General features: G+C 39.3%; 1 protein-coding gene across 2 annotated transcripts in view; it reads right to left on the minus strand.

Moving 5' to 3' along the window:
* NR2C1 (nuclear receptor subfamily 2 group C member 1) overlaps nt 1-7553 on the minus strand; it is a 94940-nt gene that overhangs the window by 86321 nt on the left and 1066 nt on the right. The window lies entirely within an intron of this gene.

Here is a 7553-nt window from a genome sequence, read left to right on the forward strand (position 1 = left end):
ATAATGACCAAGCTTGGCAATGGAGAAAAGCTGAGAAAATGCCCCCTCCCTGCCTTCTTTGTCAAGGTCGAGGACCATGGCTGTAAAATGTTGTTAGATTCAGTTAACATGAGTTAGTTTTGTTGAACTGCCCCACCCTCAGATCTTTTTTTTTTCTTTATGACATGAAATGGCCCATAAAATGAAATGGGGAGGAAAAAATATATAATAATAAATGAAGGTGATTAAAATACATCAATTTTTAAAAGTTTTTCATCTTTTTTGACTGAAAACTGTTAGGTACTCTACCAGTTGTACAGATCAGTACAAGGAAGGAAATGGGTAAAGACAAAAACAGAATCCAAAGATTTAACTTTTCCTATAGCAACAAAATTCAACCCCTTCCCACTCCGCCCTTTTCTGAGCTAAGTTAAGGAAATGTTGGTTGTTCTCAAAGAGGACCAAAATGACTTCACCATGATAAAGTGAAGTTTCTACATGTATGACTGTGGCTGATCAGACCAACATGAGCTCGGAATGCTCTACCACAGACTGGGCACAGATAGTCTGTGTGAACATTTGGGGAGGATACTCCAAATCTGCGCATTCTACATTTCCTTTGTGCTGTCTTAATTCCGCTTTGCTCATAGAGCACAGCACCCTTCTTGATGTGGGCACACCATGCTGAGCAGTCCTGTGTCAGTGTCTTCCATGTCAAACAAACAAATTCAAAGTTCTTGAGAGAGACCTTGAGAGTGTCCTTGTATCACTTCTTCTGACCACCATGTGATCACCTGCCCCATGCAAGTTCTCCATAAAACAGTCTTTTTGGCAAGTGTACATTTTGCATTCAAACAACATGGCCAGCCCATCGCAGTTGCACTCTCTGAAGTATAGTTTGAATGCTTGGCAGTTTAGTTCAATAAGGAAATGTACTTTTAGTACACTAAAGGACAAAATGGTATATATCTTAATTGTAAGATCCAGTCCATCTCCCTACTCAGATTAGGCTCCCATGAATGATCTTTGAGATAACTTGCTTCTTCATTCTCTCCATCCTATAAGGGTTTATCTTTTCTTTTATTATCTTTTTCATCTTTTTTTAATTGTTCTCTTTATCAAAGAGAATTTATCTAAAGAAGACTAAGGTTGATCTTAGTACCCATCAACAGTTTATCTTGTGTTACATATAATGTTTGTGTCAAGGGGGCAGGGCGACTCTAACTAGAAGAAACAAGAGAGCCCCTTTACAGAAAGTAACAGAAGCAGGTCCTTGAAGGACCTGGGCAATAGGAAACAGGAAGTGAAATGGCACAGACTAGGGACGAGGAAGTCAGTCTGACTAGGAACAGCCCATTTAGGCACAGAGGAGTTTGTATTTTATCCTAGAGGAAAGAGGAGGCTCCGTGAAGCATGCTTAGTATTTGTTGATAATAGTGAAGACAATTAAACAGGCTGAGAGGAGGGGGATGTGAACACGGTGAAGAAAGAAAAGGACCAAATGACTGAGGACAAAATAAGAGGACAGACGACACAAACATTTTTGTAAACAAACATATTTGTAAGTAAAGAAAGTACAAAAGCCCAGTTTTCATTAAAGTCCTGTCAAAAGATTTTATGGGCAAACTGCCTGACCACATCATTCCAAGTGTGTCTAATTGCGTTAAATTGGTGGAAAGCTTTCAAGGCTGAGTGACCCAGAGCTTTTCTTCTGGCAGAGATGCTGGTGAAAAAGAAGTAATCCCTTCCCAGTAGCAGTTCTCTATCACAGGAGACTAGGAGCACACAGAAGAGTGATTTAAAAAAAAAGTTTCTACGTCTGTCAAGTGAGGACATCTGCACAGGACTATACTGTTATTTACTTCCTAAATATCTCTCCTTACTATTTCCACAATCACTTACCTGAGTTCTGGAGCTCATCACCTTTCTATTACTCTAATAGTCTAATTAACTATCCACTACAGCCAAATTAATCTTTCTTGAACACAGCTCTTTTCAAGTTAACCAATACCCCTCTTTCTTTCCTTCCAAACCAAATATATACATTTTCATTACCTACCAAATAAAATCCAGAATACTTAGCCTGTAATTCAAAGCCCAAAGCAATCTGCTTTCAACTATTTTTCCAGCTTTAATCTCACTATTACCCAGCACACACCATACTCTGCACCTAAAAGGCTATATTCTTCCTTCCTTAAGTGTAATATGTGCTTTCCCACTGATTTGGTTCACCCTGTTTCCTCTGCCAGTTATATCTTCCTTTGGTCCCTTCCATCATGCATGATTCCTATCCATCCTTCAAGGCCCAGGTTTTCATCATCTCTAAAATGAGTATTGTATTGAAATGACCTCTAAGGTCTCTTTCATCTCTTAAGATCTGAACACCACTTTTTCTGATAATGCTTATCACTTTCTCACTTCTCCAGCCCCCCATCCCTAGGCAGAATATGATAAATCCAAAGGAAAGTTCCAAACAAAATGCACTTTTTCTATCCTGTACTTTAATTATGATATAAGTGGACAAGTCTTATTTCCCCTCCTAGTTCATGGGGGCAGAAATCTCATCTTATTGGCTTAATAAAATGACTACTCTAAGGGGAAAAAAATCTATTCATCCTGAAATGTTTTTGCAATGCAACTCTACGATTTGTAGAAAAATTGCTCTCATAATTCAGCTGATGTTAATATTATTCTATATTATTCTTATATCTATCTTTAGTGCTTTAACATTTGCTCCAAAACATGTAACTAAGTTAGTGTTCAAGAATGAAGTTAAAAGAAATCATACCGAGGTAATAACAGAAGAACTCAAAAACCAGGAAACATGAGGGATCCTATCCAGCTGCTTCCTCTAGTCTGAATTAACACTTGCAGTTTTGCTATTTCATCTATTGAAGAAGATCTATCCTATCATTTATTTTCCACTAACCCAGAGCATCAGTTAGTTAACTCTTTCTCAACAGAGAAATAAGCAGGTGCCTACAGGCAGAAAAAATATCTTATAAAAACCAATAGCAAAGTGCTTTATACCTCCTGACCTAAAAACTGACCTCTCTCTCACTACAAGGCTTACCATAAATCCTCCATTAAAGGACACAAAAATTCCTGTCATTCTTGTAAAAGAATCTCTCTACCACAAGGCATAAGTCTCATAAAAGCTAGGTCAAAGGCTTTCAGAGCTTTTCCTCACAAAGTTCAATAATTCCCAAACCTAGTTTTCCAATTAGTTTCCAAAATTTTCCCCAGAAGCATTTAGAATATTATCCAAAGAAAAATTATTTTTAAATGTTTTAGTGTTTAGTATAAATACATGCCATATTAGGGGAAAAGCTGAAGAAGGAAAGGTAGTTTTAAAATCTAATTAAAAGGTGTCTGTCATCCAAGTGTTGGTACTCACTGTCCTACTCCCAAGGGCTATTATAACCACTGACTAAAATAAGGAGATGAGATGAATGTGTGTATAGAACATTCTTGATATCTAAAGATAGTTGGACAGTTAGAAGGGCAGGAGGGGATGTAGAGAGAAAGAATTCTGGTGAAATCTGCTACAGAGGGAGTATGGTACAGTTCACTATGCTCCAGCCCCAGTGTGATATACTATGGGAGGTGAAACTTATCTTTTAAGTGGCTGACCCAACATATGCATTTATTAAAGAATACATATCCGCACACATGTATGTACATACCTACACATACTGTACACATGTATGGCAGGTACTGTCCTTGGTGCTGGGCATACAAAGAGAAAAGTGAGATAATCCCTGGCCTTAAGGAATTTACATTTTAAAGGGGAGACGTGTATATACAAGTATTTATACAAAATAAATAGAAAGTAATTTGAGTAGGGGAGAGATCAGTAACTAAGAAGATCAGGAACTGATTTACTCTGAAAGAAGTGGGTGCTGAAACTGAACTTTGAAGTACCTAAGCATTCTAAGAGGCAAAGTAAGGAAGAATATATTCCAGACAGCTCCTGAAAAGGCACAGAAACAGAAGATGGAGTTGTATGTGAGAAGGAATGAATGAAAAAGATCTTATAAAACACTAGCTAAATGCTAAAGTTTCAAACAAAAAAAGACAGTTCCTCTTCTCAAGCTTCTACTCTAATTGACAGACACCACTTATAGGAAAGTTCAGCTGCAGGGCTGATACAAAGGCCTAAAGTCCGGGATGCTTTAGCTAGAGGGAACCAGCCCACTGCAATTGGACAAGGGAGAATGATCTTACAGATCAGAAAGGAACAGGGATTCTGGGTTCCCTCTGGCAGGGGGTAAGGTTTGGGGGAAGCAAAGGGTCAACCAGTGTCCGGTAAGGAGAGGAAGAGATAGGAAAGTCTGCGGAGGCATCTGAAAGCATCTTGAGGCAGGGTAGTGAGAAGACAGCAAATAAGTCAGTCTGGCTGGACCATACAGTGAGTGAAAGGAGGTAAAATGTAATAAGGCTGAACAGGTAGTTTGGAGCTAAGTTGTTACATGTCAAACAAATATTTGACCCTTGAGATAACAAAGAGCCAATGAAGCTTACTGAATAAGAGAGTGATACGATCAGACCTATGCTACAGGAATGTCACTTTTCCCTCAGCCAACAAAGTAATACACAAGGAGGGTGAGATAAAACCCAAAAGAATAAGATTAAAGGAACAATATAGAAATTAATGTGGACTTTAAGGCTGGGTTGCCCAGGAAATAAGATATAGGAAAATATCAAAGTCATGTTACAGCTGCTCAAAGGAATTCTGGTGGCCAAGGGTTCATCAAGCATAGAAGACAGAGGTAGACCTCAGCTAAAAACAAACCTCTGACAGTTACTAACTACATGGTTCTCAACAAATCACTTACTCTCTCTAAGCATCAGGTTTCTAATTTGTAAAATGAGATCTCTATCAGTAAAAACAAGAGGTTTCACAAGAGGCAGTGTGGAATAATGGACCGAATGCTGACTTTAAGAGTCAGGAATCTGAGTTCAAGTCCCACCACTGACAGAGACTGTGTGACCCTGAACAAATCACTGGCCCTCTCTGGGGCACTGGGGCACTACAGAACAATCAGTTGCACAGTAGGTACCAATTTGCATTGGCAGAGGAAATTCCTTATTATTAATATCAATCAATCAATACCCCAGGTCCTGGCCAAAAACACACCAAAACTGCCACATAGCTCTATAATAAGACCCAAATCTCAAATGAGATGATGTATGAAAAGCACTGTGCAAGCATTAAAATAAAGGGCAAGAAGTAGCAGCAGCAGCAGAAGGAGGAGTAGGAGCTTGTGTATAAGGTGACACAAAAAGCTCCACACTTCAGAGGCTGTGCAGTACTGAACAGCAGGAACTGACAGGAAATGGCAATTTCCATCATCTCCTCCGAGCCACCCCCCCACCCCCCCCTCCAAGTAGAGCTGAGGGACAAAGACTGAAGTCCTCACAGAACCTAGGCTGGGAGCAGAAACTGAGCCCCATTAGCGCAACGTCCACCACCTGTTCACATAGGCAGGGCTGCTGTAGAAGCAGATGCCTCCATCCTTTGGTTAACAAATCTCTTCGGAAGATTATCAAGAAATAAAATGAAATTCATCTCTTCCAACCCAACTTCATACCAATCATCCAGATCTCATTAAGGGGGATTAAATGTGGAAATAGGAGAATTAAGATGATGAGGAGTAAAACTTGTGGCCTGAACCATCTCTGGGGATCCTCCCAGGTCTAACGTACTAAAAAATGCATAGGCTGGCTCACCAACTCCATGATGCCAGGGACCACCATCCTCTTCAGCATCTTTCCTATAGCTATGTTTACTACCGCTTTGTAGCAGTGCTTATCATATGGAAGGCATTTAATAATAATTTAAGTGCTATAATCAACTATGTCCTTAAAAGAAACATTTTCAAGAAAAAGCCTGAAGTAAGTTAGCATGAAATAATTTGTACCATTTCACTTGCTGGACATGAATTCAGAGGACCTGGGTTTGAGCCCCAGTTCTACCACTGACTACCAAGTCACTTAATATTAACTCCCCAGGTCTTCATCCGTAAGATAAAGATGATGACCTAAATAGTGTAAGATTCCTCCTAGTTTTAGATTTTAAGGAATTCAGTGAATAGAGAAAAAAAAACTACCCTCAGTACCTACAATCTAACATATACAGATAATAGAATAATAAAAACTAGATATTTCTATAATAAATGAAGGGTTTTACTGCATTTTGCATGCACTCTATCTTAAAGAAGTAAATTACGTGCCACATACACATTAGCAATGCACAAAATCTTATATACCATAACTTTACAACTGGAAGAACCATTGATTGGATAGGAAAAAAAGAAAGGACCTATTTAGAAATGAACAGGATATAAAAACAAAAGGCAACAATAAAAATAAGATTTTAAAAAACAACCATAAGAGCCAAGTGTGTCCTTTATGAGATGTTTGCTCTGCATTTCCAGTTGGTTTCCTGACTGCTGATCTGCTTGCTTCAGACTAAAAGACAACTTACACTGTTTCAAAGCCATCCTAATGAGAGATACACCACTTTCTGACACTTACAGTTGTAAGACCTCGCCACCTTTCAGCCTCAGTCTACTCATTTGTAAAACGGGGAAAACAAGTACACGTGGTTGCTGCAAAGATCAAATGCAAAAATGTCTGTCAAGCAATGCAGAATTGTTTTTTGGGGGAAGGGTGGGGATCATACTGTGATTTTATTAATACAAGGAATCCAGGTAAAGAACAGAGCTGAGAACAGAGCTATCAGGCCAGGACCTATTTCAGATTTGATGGGGTTTTTCTGTTTTGTTTTGTTTTTGAGAAGAAGCCCTACTTTTGGAGGTTGAGGAGTGAGGAGGAGGCATTCTCTCCCACTTCTGAGCTGATACCAGAAGCTGCCTTTTCTCTTTCCTCCTTTCCATCTGGTCACTCCTCCTCCAAATTCCTTCCTTCCTTTTCTCCAAAGTCACCTTAAAAAGAAGTCACAGTTTAAGGGAAAGGCAACTGGGGCTGATGGTCATGGCTTCTTTCTTCTGATTTCAAACCTCAACAGGCTCAGATATTCTCTAGGCTTGGACCTCTGACATACCACGCTCACACTATGTCTCGCTGGACCTCAACAAGTGATTGACTTTTCTTCCCTTCAGCTATAGGAAAGGAAATCAAACTTAGTGGATAAGCACTAAGACTCTTCTGCCTGGGCCTGTTTACTTCTCTGAAAAATGGGCCAGGCAGTTTCCCTTCTGTCTCTAAAGCTAGGATCCAGTCACTGCTAGAGCCCTGAGACTTCAAATGACCTGCCCAGGATCAACATAACCAGGTACAACAACATCAGAGGTAGGACCTGAAGAATCCAGGTCTTCCTGCATTGTCTTCTTTTTCTTCCTTCGGTTCTTTTCTTTCTTAAGACTACTTACCAATCAGCATTATTATTAAGTGCTTGAAGTAGCATGCCTTAATTAATGGTTTTTCATTGACTATTATTAGTTGTTTGGCACACAGTAAGATTAAGAAATGCTTTTTCCTTCATTATTATTAAGTGCCTGGCACACCTTAAGGCTTAATAAATGTAGTTTCACTTGTTACGAAGCTCA

The sequence above is a fragment of the Notamacropus eugenii genome, chromosome 3, assembly GCF_028372415.1.
Source record: "Notamacropus eugenii isolate mMacEug1 chromosome 3, mMacEug1.pri_v2, whole genome shotgun sequence".
NCBI lineage: Eukaryota > Metazoa > Chordata > Mammalia > Diprotodontia > Macropodidae > Notamacropus > Notamacropus eugenii.